Below are 17,268 nucleotides of genomic sequence, written 5' to 3'. Positions count from 1 at the left end.
CCACTTTATCATCTACATTCGTAATGCTGTTATCAATATTTAGAATATCTCTGTCCTACATATATAGCTTCGATAAAGCTATATAATTTAATGAAAAATATTTTACAAAATATTTTTAAAGCATGTTGATTTCACGAACATTATGTGCGCGTGTGTGTGTGTGCGTGTGTGTGAATGTGTGTGTGTACTTTCACACGGACACACACATGTATGAACATGTATATTTACATTATTTATACACATACGTACATGAGTACATCTAACATGCACACACATACATACTCTAATTAGTTCGCTTCGTTATCGTAATAGCATTGAAAATCAAGTACATAAGAATGCTCTTTAAATAAACAATGCACCTAATATTGGTTTCAGATCTTGGCACAATTCCAGTAATTTCAGGCAGGGGGATAAGTCGATTACATCGATCCCAAAAGGATGAAGCGCAAACGCGACTCCGGTGGTATTTGAACTCAGAACCGTAAACGCAGTAACAATTCTGCCAGCTCTCCGTCTTACAATGCACTAAATATTAAGTACTTTTCCCCTCTACCGTTGGCAAAATCTTCTGTAACACGTAATGTATAATTCACTACAATGGTACACCGACAAGTACATATAAATACAAATACTGTACGTACATCCATGCATACATGTAAACATATATATGTAATGTGTGTATGCTCATTAAAAATGTTTTATTTATTATATTTATTCTTTTATTTTCAGATAACCATTCTGCATTAATTAGATGTGGTTAATTATTTAAATATGCAATTTTCCCCTTCGTGGTGGAATATTTCGTGGCCAAGAGGATGTATAAGATTCTTCTATGTTGAAAACTGCAACAGGATTGCCAAGAGACAACAACAAAAAGCGAAACAAAACAAAACAAAAACGGCACATTTTAAAAGAAATTGAAAAGGTGAAACGCTGATATATTACGTCTGGGATATATACACGCATACATACATACATACAAACATACATACATACATATATATACATACATACATATATACATACATATATACATACATACATACATACATATATGTATGTATGTATATGTATGTATTCATACATACACAGGTTAACATAATAATTAATGCGTTTAAATTCAGCTGTACATAGTATTAGTCGTTTGTGACATTCTGGAACACAACCAGCCAAAAGATACAGAAGGTTAATGAAATTCTAAGACGCAAAAATATATTTGGCGTTCAAAAGGAAAAGAAAAAAAGTTTAATAAATGTCCACCGGAGGAGATTTTTGTAAAAATTGAAGAATGTCTTACATAAATTTATATTTTTCTATATATAAACGCAACTCATAAAAACACAGCAAGCTGCATTGATCTTCTGTGAGAGTTTTTCGGAAAAGTTTATTTCGCACATTATATAAACCTTTGGGACATCTCTCTCTCTCTCTCTCTCTCTCTCTCTCTCTCTCTCTCTCTCTCTCTCTATATATATATATATATATATATATATATATATATATATATATATATATATATATATATATATATGTATATATATGTATATGCATATATGTTGCATATGCATTTGTATGTGAAAAACTATCGAAACGTTAATATCTAAAAAAGCAATGGTTTAAGGTAGAATATTCTTTGTCTACAAAATAAGATCGATATTTTAACTGCCACTTTAGTGAGTAGTAAGTCCTTACTGCCACTCTCACCCGGCATTCACTACCATTGCTGTGCTGCACAGCGTTATCACCAATTTCAAAACAGTTAGATTCACGCCTGGTCAATAACCAAAACAGACCTGTTTAACAGGAACAACTTTTTCAAATACACCGAACTTGTGTCTTTATGATCTCCGACGAAAACGTGTCAAGTACCGTAAATAGCAGCAATGAAGGGGTATTTAATACAAGTGCAGGTCGGTATATTATTATTATTATTATTATTATTATTATTATTATTATTATTATTATTATTATTGTTATTATTGATGTTGTTATTGTTGGTATTGGTGGTGTGTATGGTTTTGTTTTTCTGGTGCTAGTCGTAGTGTTGGCGACGCACTTAGTTATTACAATATCTAGCTCTGTGGCCAATGTTTGTGCTTTGTTTCAAATGCCAACGGCATTGATTTTGCTTTTATATTATTCTTAGGTAAGTACTTAATCGTATAATGTAAGTACTTAATCGTATAATCAGACAGATCAATCGCTCGTTCATCCAGAATACCTGATACCAAAGAATTCATTATTGTATTTTTATGTCTCTATCCTGGTAAAAATCAGGAGATAGCAGTCATTAATTCCATTTCACAACGAATAAACTCACAAAATAGTTTTTTCTCAAAATAAAACTAAGATTTTGTACCTAACCAAGACATTATTCTTCTCCTTGTTGTTTTTATTGCTAATGATAGCTTCATAGTTTTTGCGTATAGGATTACTCTGAAAATATCGACATCTATAATTTTTAACGACTATTTTCGTATGAAATGGAAATCTATGTTTAATAACCATTTGCTTTTAAAACCGTATTATTTTTGTAACCACCTCAGTTGAAATTTTATAAAGGCAGTATTTCAAAAGAAACCTCTAAAGTTTTATGATATTGATAACAGTTTACTTTTTAAGTTATCTTCTTTAAAGTCAGTATTATTTCCAGGAAACCAGCATCCATAACAACTGATATTTATAACTGAAAAACGCTGGCAATATTTGTTCTCGTTGATAAATTAATCAACGAATAAAGATTTTGAATATTTTAATGACGCAAATTAATCCTCAATTAATTTAATTGTAATCCATTTAGCGCTTTTTCCTTATAAATCCAACACTTGTATTTAATGCATTTAACACATTTGTACCTACATCAACTTATTAACGCTTAATTTAGTTGAAAGTTCATAATTTTTACTTCCATTTGAGTGGATTGAATTCTTTGGCAGAGAACATCTAAAAGTACCTAAAACATTTAAACATCGTTTAATATTAGTAAACGAGGTTTAGCAGTTGCAAATACATTACACATAAAATAACATTCCTTCTTATCTCGTAACGTCTATGAAAGGAGAGATTCGCAAGTTCTACACACATGAATATTTTTATTTATTCCTTAAATGAGTGATTAAATATTGAATAACATTTGATTACCAGCTAAGAAAAGTAAAACCATACAATAGGTTCAATATCTGTAACCGCACTTGCATTCATGGTTTTCAGAACAACATTATCATTAAGTTGCTGTCTGTTGCTTATTTCACTTTAATTTTTCTACAGCACACAAGAAGTCGTTATTTGAAAATGAGTATCAGAAAACAAAACATTTCCAACTAATTTAAGTAAATAGCCTTTCATACCAAAATAACACTGCAATATTTCACGAAATAGTTATTTACATGAATATTGATTTCATTAAAATATGCCTTATATTTGTATGTCATGGACTGCATTGTAATAACACTTTTAACATACCATAAAATTAATGGTGGGAAAATTTAAAGAAATATGAATAAGATGTGAAATATTCGATTCTTCATTGGAAGAAAACTAAATTATATCCCTTAAACTAATTAATATATATTTGAAGAACAAAGATAATACTGAGAAAAGTATACATGGTACGCTTTGTGTGAGTGTGTGTGTGTGTGTGTGTGTGTGTGTGTGTGTGTGTGTGTGTGTGTGTGTGTATATATATATATATATATGTATATATATATATAATAGAAATATTAAAATTACTAAGTCTCTCTAAAAGAGAACAACGGCAGCTAGGTAAATAAAACCTTCGAACAGAGATTGTCAGAAGCGACACCTACTGGTCTGGCTACGCTGCATTGAAAAGGGGCAATACCCCGAAACGCGTCTGTAGCTGCCGGTCAAGTAGTGTGGAGCGACTGACCTCCCTTGTTCGAAGGTTATATGGATACAGTTTGTGTATCAAATAGCTAACTTAAGGCGATGGCCTCATGGAGCTAATAAGCGGACAGCTTTATTCTTATTTTTATAAGAATGCCATATTAGTATGGCGATAACTATTATTTTCCGGGAACGCTGCCGTTGTTCTCTTTTAGAGAGACTTAGTAATTTTAATATTTCTATTATTGAAAACAAGTGGATGTATTCCACCGAAGCTAGGTAAATAAAACCTTCGAACAGAGATTGTCAGAAGCGACACCTACTGGTCTGGCTACGCTGCATTGAAAAGAGGCAATACCCCGAAACGCGTCTGTAGCTGCCGGTCAAGTAGTGTGGAGCGACTGACCTCCCTTGTTCGAAGGTTATATGGATACAGTTTGTGTATCAAATAGCTAAACTTAAGGCGATGGCCTCATGGAGCTAATAAGCGGACAGCTTTATTCTTATTTTTATAAGAATGCCATATTAGTATGGCGATAACTATTATTATATATATATATGTATGTATGTATGTACGTATGTATGAATAAGCGGGTCCTGGCTTGGGTTAATATCCCAAGTTATAAAGTCTGCGGGGTTGCCCAAAAATTATGATAAGAGACCGGACAGTATTACCCTTTGTTTTTGAGTAAGAGGTAAGTGTCTCATCTGGGATGCCGCAATCTGTGACTCCTTTGCTCCTCTCCAAATCCTGAATGCAGCAGTAAATGGGAGGGTCACTGCTTTGGTAGATAAAGGGAACTAAATCCTGAAATATCGGGACTTGTCGGTGAGCCATTTCTTCCAGCGTGAGGCATTTGAGATGTTTGGAGGTGCTTGGCCACTAAGAACGAAGTTCTTGTCATCGTTAGCAGCTCGCCTTACTGAGGTGTCCGGTAATGCACGCGAGGGTGCTTGGCTGTTCCAACACCTTTGCCTCGATAATACAGCAGACTTGCTGGCTTGCTTCTGTAGGTTCCATTGAGCTTTGTGATGTGCAACCAATTGTTCCACTTAGTGTTGAACTGATGTTTTTTATTCTTTCTTCTTTTTTCCTGTTTTGTGTTCTTCCTTCGCTAATGTTTGTGCTTTCTTCGGTTATGGAATTGTGTTTTAATGTAGTCTTGTATTATATATGTATCATATACATACGTCTTATATATATGTAATTATTAAATTCAAATCTTAATCTTCATGGATCATTTATAAAATAAAAGTTGTATATTTTATTTTGTGTTCAACCGCCGGAATGATGAGGAACATCTGGTCAATTTTAAGGTTGAATGATTGCACTACAACTTTGTTTAAAAAGAAGAAAAGGTGTGTGCAGCCAGTCTCACTCTCCGGCTCGTAACCATCTTCAATTCAGTGGCAAGACTAGATAAAGGCGTTTTGGCTTGGAGACAGATGCAGTGGATGACCAAGATGTCCTATTTCCTTCAACTTGCTCTCTGCATTCCATTCCACAATACGTTGTTGCAGCCGCTTTCTCTTCCGTTGAACTATGAAAGTTTCTTCCGCAGAACCTGAGAGGTGCTACTACTTTAAGTCAGAATAGACTTTAGAACAATAATGATTGTGGTAGTTCAACACTACTCAAAACCCTGAAACTTCTGAAGCAGGTCCCCACTACCGGATGCAGTTTAAAGCCATACCCATGGCACTTAACCATCCATCCATCTGTTCGTCCGTCCGCCCGTCTGACTGTCTATCTATCTATCTATCTATCTATCTATCTATCTATCTATCTATCTATCAACAAATCCACCATTAGGTCTCTGACCAATGAACAGGGGCACGAATTACTCGAGTCCGAAAGGATGTGTACTTTGCCCGACTGTTCGGGACAACTGGTGTGTCAGAACGCTGAGTAGACTTTAGTGCCTATCTACATGGCCTCCCACGTCTCTCGACAAGAGAGGCGGAATGTTGTGAAAGACCCATCAAAGCAGCGGATGTAAGGAATGCTGTGGCAGCTGCGCAAGAGACAAGTCGCCAGGCTTGGATGGTCTGCTCTACAAGCTTTATTGTCACAGAGAGGCAGAAACAGGTGTCTTGCTATAACAGAGTTGGGGCATTAGCGGATGTGATCTGGTATCAGATGATGAAAGGTTAGAGTATGACAGAGAAACACAGAGGCAGAAATAGGTGTGCTGCAATAAGGAGGTACATGCTTATGAACCAAAATGGCCAGTTTCGGGCATCGTCTTTTAAGAGTACCTCGTTCATTCTATAGAGTCATATCATATTTTGACAGGGAGGGAGAGAGAGAGAGAAAGAGAGAAGAAAGGTAGAGAGAGAGAAGTGAAAGAGAGGGAAAGGAAGCGAGAGAGAAAGAGAAAGAGAAAAAAAAAGGAACAAGAAAGAGGACAGAAACAGGTGTGCGGATTTAGAGGAAATATTTGGTGACCTAGTCAGAGGAAAACTAAGAGAAGGAGAAAGTAATCAAGAATGAGGGCAGAAATAGGTGTGCTGCTAGAGATACATGGCTACCCAGCCAGAGGGAACAGCAAGGGAAAGAGAAAGAGAGAGTAGGAAACATCATCTGCTAAATACTCTCGCTTCCTTTCTGAATCCCAAATCCAGCTATCACTATCTCTACCTCATCGGATCATCTAATCATTGCTTAATTTAGAAGAAAAGTTAGTTTACCATGGCATCAAATGAGTTTTCTTCCTACCTTCACCCACATGGGAACAATAACAGCTTCCAAAGTAAGTCCACAAACATAGCTTAGAAGCAGCCAGAATTTAAAAACAGCCAAGTGTCTTATTGGCTGCAGCGGTAAATATTTACAGTTTATGAATAATACCTATTCCATTTGGGTAATGCTTTTTACTACTACGGCCTTATGTTTACTGACCAATTCAATGACTGCAATAGTTCATTAGGGAATAATTTACCTTCACACATAGCACAAACGATAACCTCTACCGATTCTTAAATTTTGACCAAGTCTAGCCACCAATTTTTAACCTAGTAAGATATTTCAGTATCAATCCTGCTTCATTTGAAATGCTACCGACACTCCTGTCTTCCTGTAGGAAAATCAATCCTTTATAAGCATTCATATCTAACTAGGTTACCGATCTGACGATTAACTCGGTGTCTTGACTGCCTTTCTGCTGTAACCCGTAAGTCGTAATTCATTCGCCTCATCCTCACACCATTTCTAGAAGCTCCGTGAAGGTAATTATCTTGCTTTTCTGCTCGATCAGCCGTAAAAATCCTTACCTGGAATACATTTGATCATAGAACTGGTAGGCTACCAGCCAAATAGATCGATACACGCCGCCAAACCCCATGAGTCACAGACTGATCCCATTGTTATGAAGTTTGGCGTTTCGGGTGAATAGAAACTGGACCGAGGTTATGCACATTGTGGACAGCGTTATCCATAAATTGGCTAAGAATGAACTGTCTCTAAAAGATTGGGCAGAGGTGGTGAACGCGTTTCACATATTCATCGACTTCTTTATTTAATACCAACTGGCCGTCGAGCCGTATAACAGTTTTCATATGCTCAGATTAAGGTTTCTGCTCTTTCTCTTCGTACGAGAGGGACGAATTCCACTGGTTAGGCTGTCCACCTGCTTCCAGTAATCTCTATACAGAGAGATTGTGAAGGCTGTCACTCACTGAGGCTTCGAAAACTGCAGAAATTACTGGACGATAAGTGTGGTCTCTTTTTGCCTGAAAAATAGAGTGGCTGGCGTATGGAATTATATCAGGTGATCCCAACTCTCTACCTGACGGTCAACACGGTCGATTGAGTGTCTAAACTGATATTTTATATTGGATTGAGATCTATTGAACAGATGATTTCAAAGACCTTTCAGTCTTGAAGTACATACTACTTCTTAGAATCTCTAGTCTGGCAATACTACTAGGGATGAATATATTAGAGGTTTAGGATAAACTCTATAGACATAGTTGTACCGTCAGCCTAGCTCTTCCAAGATACACGCACATAAACAAAATAAGGCACTTGAACGTTGCTGAGCAGTGGGTTTATGTCAATTAACTATTGTCACAATCTCTGTTGGTTTTCTTTTCTCCTTAAACCTATATGTCAATTTAGCCTTTGTTTTATTGGCTCATTTACCGACGAAAGAATTTGATTTGTTTTCTTTGGGACTTGTAGTTATTTCTATTAACTTTCTATTGTTCATGACTAGATAATTTATACTTCAACCGAGGAAATATTTTAAATAGATATATAGTTGTTAGAGGAAGCTCTCAAAGTGCTGATAAAGATGGTCTGGTTCTCGATCACAGAAACAGACAAAGTCAATGTCTTCTTCCCAGCAATACCACCCCGTCGACTTAAAATGGAGATTGGATAAAAGCAGCTGATCGTTGCGGAGAAAAAAAGAAGAAAAAGAGGAAGAAATAGACGAAGGTTGACGAGAAACGGCAAAATATGTCTAAAACACATTAAAAATATTCCACCCAAAAGGACGAAATACAATTCATGCTCGTAGGATGGAGCAACAAAAAGCGGGTAAAGATGATGGGCAAAATATATGAAGGGTAATATATGAAGGTAATATATGAAGGGTAAAATATATGACAAATATATTCCGACGAAAGGTTGTTGGTGAAAACTAACTCAATAATTTGGTAAACAAAAGCCTCCTGAAGACTTTGGATGCCTTTTAGTGTGGCCTTTAGTAAAAAATTATTATAGTCACCCTTTCGTCTACTCAGTTGCAATATAATGAATGGCAAGTGGTCAGAGTTGTTGTGTGCAAAGATCCAAGGCAGGTAATTACCTGCAGTGATTAGGTCATTGTTTGGATTATGTTACGTATATTTTTATACAATCTACAATATATATGAGTGTATGTGAATATGTCACGGGAAGGACCCGAAACGGTGCATCCTCGAGAAAAACATATTTATTTTTCGAAATCTGCGTACCAATGACTAGGTATTTAGTTATAATCAATAAAAAATGTAATTTGCTGCGAGAAATAACTCTATTCTTAGAACAACAAATCTTCTACTTTTGCCTCCATCAGACTATCTCTCTATTTTGTGCCTTTCCCTCCTCTCTATATATTTACTACGCTCATTATCACTCTCCGTCTCTATATGTATATCTCTCACGAATGCTATTCCCGGCTCTTTTTCTCTCGATATGACATGCAGTTGCTTTTAGTTTCATTGATTAAATCTTCGCCGTTCTCATGTTTATTTTCATTCTGTGATCGACGGCTGTGATAAACAGTAGAAAATGATTGCATCCAAATCGTGTTTATGACAGTGTAAAATTTATCAAAGTTTAAACCTCTGTAACATTTTACTAATTTTTTTTTGGAATACATGAATACCAAAACTGGATTCAGCTTGAAAAAATACATCAGTATACCAAATTTGGAAATTTTTACTTCATTTAAAACTTTTTTAATCTGGGACGGTAACAGAAAAGATTCCGTCTCTTCATTTGTCTGTCTCTTTCATTTACGCTTTTCCGATTTTAAACTTTCCCCTTCTCTCTACATATTTACCACACTCTTGCTCTGTATATCCATATTGCTCACATTGTGTGTGTGTGTGCGCGCGTGTGTTTACCTGTGTGTATGTGTGTGTGCGTGTGTGTGTGTGTGCATGTGTGTGTGTATGTATGTGTGTGTGTGTGTGTGAATGTGTGTATGATGCATACGTGTAAGGAATTTCATTGGGGCTACAGAGTTGATCAGCAGCAAACTATGCACCAAATGGAAAAGCAAAAACTTCGTTTGTCGATACATTATAAATTGCCCAAAATAATGCAGAAATCTGTCCTGATCAAACGGCCTATCCGTCGGAGAAGACATGGTCTTACATTGAACAAACAAAAAAAAAATGAAGAGAACGTCATCCCCAAAGACTGGTGTAGTAGATGCCTTAGATAGAAACAATTACGAAGGTATCAAACTGCTGGACCAGGTCACGAAAATTACAGAGAAAGTTATATCTCAACTGACTAAGGATAGAATTAAACTATTTGAGATGCAGCTTGGTTTTGTTCCCGGGAGAAGTACTACAGATTTCATCTTCCTAGTGAGACAGTTGCATGATAGCATTTGCACAAAATTAAATCATTGTGCTTAGCTTTCGTCGACCTGGAGAAAGCTTCTGACAGGGTTTTCCACTCTCTTATCCAGTGGTCTCTATGGAAGCTAGGAGTAAGGAATTGCTTGTTAGAGCTTTACAAGCCATGTACAGCGATGCCGTCAGTAAGTGAGAGTCGGCCATGAATACATGATGAATTTAGTTGGAGTTCACCAGGGATCAGTTCTTAGTCTACTCTTATTCATCATAGTTCTCCAGGCCATAACAGAGGAATTCAAATCTGGATGCCCATGGTAAATGCTATATGCTGATGATCTTGTGCTTATTGCTGAATCTGAAGCAGAACTGAAGGAAGCAAAACCTGGAATCAAAGGGCCTTAAAATTAACTTAGCAATGACTAAAGTTGTTATTAGAAAGAAAGCACATAAGATGCTCTCTCCGTCATATAAATGGTTCTGCTCATTTACATGAAAGGAAAGGGACGTAATTCGATTTGCTACACCAAGTGTAAGCTACGGATGCATAAGAAATGCAATGGAATCGCAGGTAGGTTAACAGATAAAGTCGCTTTCGTGTGTGGCAGATGTGCAGAAATAATAAGCACTAAGAGCACGAGGGACTTAGACTCTATCAAATGCCCATGAGGCTCCCTTGAGGTAGTAAGTAGTTTCTGCTATTTAGGTGATCAAATTAGTTACGGTTGTGGATGCTCTGAAAGTATTGTTTCTAGAATATGATGGAGAGCTACTACCTCTGTCGGCAACAAAAGATTCTCTTTCAGAGTGAAATGTATATTGTATGATGCTTGTGTGAGAACGGTTATATTATATGGTAGTGAGACATGGGGTCTGACTGCAGAGGACATGCGTAGACAGGAGAGGAATGAAGGTAGTATGTTCCGTTAGATTTGCAACAACAATGTGCATGACCGACAAAGTGCAACTGTGTTGAGCATAAGAGGAATTAAATGTAACATATAGGGTGGAGAATGCGGCGGTTTGGACATGTGATGCGTATGAGTAAAGACAGCTGGAGACAGTACAGGATAGCAAATGTTTCTACCTCTAAGTCGGCACAACAGGGCCGGGGATGGAGCATAATAACCAAGGGAAATCAAGTGCATTGAATTCCCCAAAGATAACAGCTTCTTAGAAGGATAAATTATGGTAGAGTCCTTAATACAGAATGAGAGATGTAGAATAACTAACGAAGTTAGATGGTTTGTGTAACTAGTTGCACAGAGAGAATAACTGAAAATATTGTTTATGAATTATTCTGCCTCAAAGATACAAAAGTTAACATGATTAAATAATTAGCATTTAAACTGTTCTTAAAATGTTTATTTATGAAAGTGCTTTTTTACGTTTAGTGATTTACACGAAAATTCCTTAGAGAGCATGCAACTTATTTGCTGTGAACTCACATATTTTTGTTTAAATTTAGTCAAGTTTGACGTTAGCTTAACTTAGAGATTCATATACCATTAAACTACGATCTAGACTGGTAGCTTAATTGCATATGGTAAGATATAAATATCTTACCAAATATTGCTGTCACTTTGATTCACGATAGGAAGTTAGTCTAACTATACAGCAGTGCGTTACTAGTTACATGCGTGTAACACTAAAAGAAGTAATTCAAATTAAATAAGAAATAAATAGCTGGCAGCCACATTAGTGCTGGTGACGGAGACAGTGCCGACTGTGATATAGTGGTGATAATGGTGAATGAAAAAAGATACCAAGAGACCCGTATGAGCAAGAGAAAACAGAGAGACGCAGAAATAGTGAAATAAATGAAAAGAGAAAACACGAGAAGAAATAAGACAGAGAAATCTAAAGAGTGATAGGTTGAGTGAGAGTAGGAGTTAAGATAAAAACGCAAGAGAAATAAGGTGAAAATTATATGGAGTAATTTAAAAATGAAGTGGGAAGGCAAGAAGAAAGAACATCAAAAATTGCGACACCACTGCGTTTTTAGATATCTCAATTTCTTATTTCATCTCTTATTCTCTCTCTCTTTCTCTCGGTGTGATTTTACTAAAATGTATGAATTTTTATTTATAACATATAAATACAAAGAAATTTAGGCGGTGTGTTACATATCCCCGGGCCTCAATAATTACAGGTATAAACCTGAACTTGTAATCTGAGTAGAGTAACTGCAGATTTCTCAAAAGTTCAGCGTAGGTATTCTCTTATCAACTGATCTTCAGCTTTATATTAACAGCTGCTGGGCAGCTAATTTCTACAACTGTACACAGTTTCTCTTCTCTATCCCAGCTCATTATGTCAGGTCTGTTTTGCTTACATTTTATTGCGATCTTCCCTGGGACAGTTTGCCAATACTTCTTTTTATTATGAGTGGCTATAGCTTTTACCATACAGTGTGTTCTTATTTCTTTGTCCTCGGGGTTATCCTTCCGACGGATTTCATTATAGAGTGAACTAGCTACAACATCATGTTTATTAGATATATAATACCGTGATGACATTTTCGGACAACTATTTATGATGTGGGTGATATCTTCGGTGTTAACTCCACAAAGTCTACATCGGTTATCATATTTTACTGCTTTTCCTGCATCTCTATCCCTTTTGTGCATCAGGTACTTGGTTGATATTTCTTGTTCCTGGATTGCAAACACATACTCTTCAAAGTTGGAGGTAGTAATCCAGCTATTGGTCCATGGTAGACTGCTTTGATGATCAATGTTACTATAATCTTGAATCTTTCTACTAAGATATCCATGCGTAGCCTTCAGGTCATATAAGTTCATCCTTTCATCTGATGATTCGTCGCGGTAGAGTTGTGCGACGTCTCTGGAAGTGTATTCTAGGTTTTATCAAACAGACAAAAAATGTTGCTCAAGGAGCTGTCTTCCAAGGCTTATGATGTTATCAGCCTCATGTGTGCAAACTTGGTCAAGTGGTGCACTTCGACACTCGGTGGTTAAAATATGTTGTCAAAGATATATGATACGACATTCAAAGGTATTTTGGATCGATGCTAAGCCTCTGCAACCTTATTGGATGAGAATGGCATTAAAAAGCTTCCATGGCCAAGCCAGTCACCAGATATGAAACCTATTGAACTCCTCTGAGACATAATGGATAGGACACTTCATAAAAAGAATAAGAAAGCATCTTCAAAGCCAGATCTTCTGTTATTACTGCATGAAACTTATTGCATGAAACTTGTCTACTCCACTCAGCCCTACCCATAAAAGATACTGCCCTCTGTTCTCTCAGCCTTAGATGTACAAGGGATTTTCAGGTTTTCACATCAATGGCTCGGATCTCATCAAACGTACAGCCCAAATGTTGGTATGAGTACTGGCACTGACAGCACATTGCGGGTCACTGTTTTATTAAATGCAGTGAGTTCTGAGGTCCACGTTTTCTTTATTCGACTGTAATATTCTTTAATGACTCGTGTTTTGTTACAGGTTCCATTGTAAGATATATTTTCATCCACCCCTAGATACCTGTAACATTCCTTGTCAGATATAAGAGAAACAGTCAAATCATTAATGGAGGTGTCACTAGTTTGGTTTATAGTTTCCCCCCTTTTCACACCCATATAATAACATTCAACCTGACCAAATTCCAAACCTACATCCTATGAGCATGCTGTAACTAGATCAAGGCTCCTTTTTATCTCATGCTTATTCTTTGCATAAAGTTTCAAGTCATCCACAAAGAAACTGTGTAATTTTGGTATTTCCGTTTCCTTGTGAACCAGTGTATATCCTTCAGACTTCGTTAACATGAATGACAATAGAGTAAGTATTGACTCTCAAGACTATTGAAAAGGTGGCAAGACGAAACGAACATTTTAGGAAAATAAAAATAAGTGGAGATTTTACCGGTGAGTGTGTTACATTATAAGGCACAAAAGGAAAATGCCTCTCCCCAGACACAACAAAATATGCTTCAACACACGAACTCATATAAAGAATCCTGCAAACCAAATCCCAAAACGAAATACATACATACATACATACATACATACATACATACATACATACACACACACACACACACAAACACACACATGTATATATATATATACCTACAGGCAAAATTTACAGAGGTCACAAAAGTGACGGAGGGTGAAATAAGACACCATATTAATTTGTAATGTATATATATTTTCTTCTATTCTTTTATTCTTTGACTTGTTTCAGTTATTTGACTGTGTTCATGCTGGCGCACCACATTTAGTTGAACAAATTGACCCTAGGATTTATTCTTTGCAAGCCTAGTACTTCTGTCAGTTTTTTGCTGAACCGCTAAGTTACGGGGACGTAAACACACCAACATCGGTCGTTAAGCGATGGAGGGCGATAAACATAGACAGAGATACACAAACACACACACACACACAAACACACACACACATACACACACACACACACGCACACACACACACGCAACACACACACACACACACACACACACACACACACATATATATATATGCTGAGCTGAGACCCCCTTTGGTCATGACTGACCATGAGATTGCACCTAGAAAGTTACCCTCCCAGGCACAAGTCCAGGCAAGGTTGTTTATGGAAGACCAGCAGTCGCACGTGCATACCGGCCTCCCTTCTCCAAGCCACTAGCGTTATCCAAGGGTAAAGGCAAAAGCTGATTCAGCTTGGCACCTGTGATGTTGCAACTCATTTCTACAGCTGAGTGAACTGGAGCAACGTGAAATAAAGTGTCTTGCTCAAGAACACAACACGCAGCCCGGTCTGGAATTCGAACTCACAACCTCACGATCGTAAGTTCGACGCTCTAACCACTGAGCCATGCGCCTTCACATGCACACACACACACATACACACATACACACACACCACACACACACACACATATATATACAGACATGACAGAAGTAATTGTTAAAATTTATTTAACTCTGTAATTATAGATTCAAATAATTTATTAATTGTTATAATGTGAATATTTGATATTTAGTAGACATGCCCTTTGCATTTTTCAATGCAAGGACTCTATTAGGCATGATCAGATGACGAATATTCTCTTGTGAAATTTCCTGTCAAGTTTCATGCAGTTATATCAAAAGATCTGGCTTTGAAGATGCTGTTATGGGTAGGGCTGAGTGGAGTAGATAAGTTTCATGCAATAAGTTTCATGCAGTAATAACAGAAGATCTGGCTTTGAAGATGCTTTCTTATTCTTTTTATGAAGTGTCCTGTCCATTATGTCTCAGAGGAGTTAAATAGGTTTCATATCTGGTGACTGGCTTGGCCATAGAAGCTTTTTAATGCCATTCTCATCCAACAAATTTTAGGCCATTTTAGCCGTGTGACAAGGAGCACCGTCTTCCATAAATAAATAATCATTTCACCACAGGAGAAGGTTGGAAGGAGACCTTTCTGCAATATGGACACGTATTTATCTGAGTTCATGTTCCCCTTAAACTCCATTATCCCTGATTAACTATTGCTCCAAATTGCTTCCCATACCATCACAGAATAGCTGCCATGCTTCATTATTGGCTGCAATCTTTGCACATAAAATTGTTGATCACAGAGACTCCAGACCTACACTCGGATTCCGTCAAGAAAAACAGCTAATCTGGACTCATCAGAGAATATGACAGTGTCCCAAAATGCTAGTGGACTCTCCACCATCTTATAGGTCCAATCTTTTCTCCATTTGATGTTGGCTAGTCAAAGAAATGGCTTCCTTCTTGCTGCTTTGCCATAGTAACCAAGTTTGTGGAGATACTTGACCGCTGTTCTGGGACAGACATCAACATGCTCTGCTATGTCAGAGGCCTTGCAACAAAGATTGTCCTCCACACTTCTCTTAAAGAGAAACTAGGGCCCTGTCACAGGGCCCTAGTTGATCTGGGTGATATGGACTCCTTCCTCTCTCTGGTAAATTGCACAATCACTCTATTAACTGTAGCAAGCGGGATCCCAAGGTTTTCTGCAATTTTACACTGACTGTGTCCACCTGCAGAAAACCCACAATGCAACCTGTTTGAAATTCAGATAGTTCCAAGGTTTCTTTTCTACATGGTATGATTAAAGTCACATATAGAACCTGAAGCATAAAAATGTCAATTGATAAAAAATATAAACCTTTACAAGTTTAAACATAAAAGAATAAGCATGCAAGAATAAACATAAAACAACGTTTATGGTAAGTCTATTTACTTCTGTCATGCCTGTATTATTATTATTATTATTATTATTATATATATATATATATAAATATATATAAATATATATATTATATATTCAGATGAATATGGTACTTATTTTGCTTATAATAAATCTTTGATTTTTTATGACTATACCAACTAGAATGTCTGTCCACTCCACTCATCCCTACCCATAACAGATACTGCCCTCTGTTCTCTCAGCCTTAGATGTACAGGGGATTTGATAAACTAATCTATGAATTAAAACTGACCCCATAAAGACAAAAAATCAGTGGCAGGCAGAGTCTTCTAATTTTAGTAACTTCTATGCTAAAGTAGAGAATATTCTTTATCTATCTCCTTAACTTCTTGGAGATTTTAGGTATAATTATACTAATGTGTCCATCTGTTCTAATTTAATTACATGTCCTTGTGCAGCTGAAGATTGCTCTACATTTTAAATTGGTGTAATGATTGCATTGTTCAATGAAATGGGGTTGCATGAAACGATAGTACTGCATTTCCTCTGGATATCCTTGTTGCTTATTTTGATTTATATATATATCTATATAAATTTTGTGAAATAGAAAGATGAATAATCTTGTTGCAGATTAATCAAAAGTTTAACCGATACCTTGGTAGCAAAAATCACAGCAGAAGACAGCACGGTTGGAGGTACAACCATATGGTGTTGCAACCGTGCGTTGGTGCGGATAATTGAATTTTAATATTATTGGTGAATTGGAGAAATGGAGTTGAACGAAGATTGAACAGAAATCGTTTTATTGCATTCTACACGTGTTTCGAAAGGCACAATTTACCAAATTCCGATTGAATAAGGAGACCATATTGTGTCTTTCTCTTCAGGAAGAAATAGGAAATCCGTTGGAAAAAACAAAAACAGAACAGAGGCGGAGAAAAACAAATCGAACGAGGCTCCTAAGAGTTTGTTTTGCTCCGCCTCTGTTCTGTTTTTGTTTTTTCCAACGGATTTCCTATTTCTTCCTGAAGAGAAAGACACAATATGGTCTCCTTATTCAATCGGAATTTGGTAAATTGTGCCTTTCGAAACACGTGTAGAATGCAATAAAACGATTTCTGTTCAATCTTCGTTCAACTCCATTTCTCCGATTCACTAA

At 36.7% G+C, this 17,268-nt stretch overlaps 1 long non-coding RNA gene across 1 annotated transcript in view; it reads left to right on the top strand.

Annotated features, from left to right (window-relative positions):
* Positions 1-905, top strand: part of LOC118765678 — a 131,126-nt gene extending 130,221 nt beyond the window's left edge. The window contains exon 2 of the long non-coding RNA XR_005001547.1: positions 730-905. This is a non-coding gene — a long non-coding RNA (uncharacterized LOC118765678). The remainder of the gene's footprint in view (positions 1-729) is intronic.
* Positions 906-17,268: the final 16,363 nt, after the last annotated feature.

Source organism: Octopus sinensis, linkage group LG12 (genome assembly GCF_006345805.1).
Source record: "Octopus sinensis linkage group LG12, ASM634580v1, whole genome shotgun sequence".
In the NCBI taxonomy this organism is placed as follows: Eukaryota; Metazoa; Mollusca; class Cephalopoda; order Octopoda; family Octopodidae; genus Octopus; species Octopus sinensis.
The sequence above is the reverse complement of the archived record's forward strand: the minus strand, read 5'-3'. Positions and strand labels throughout refer to the sequence as shown.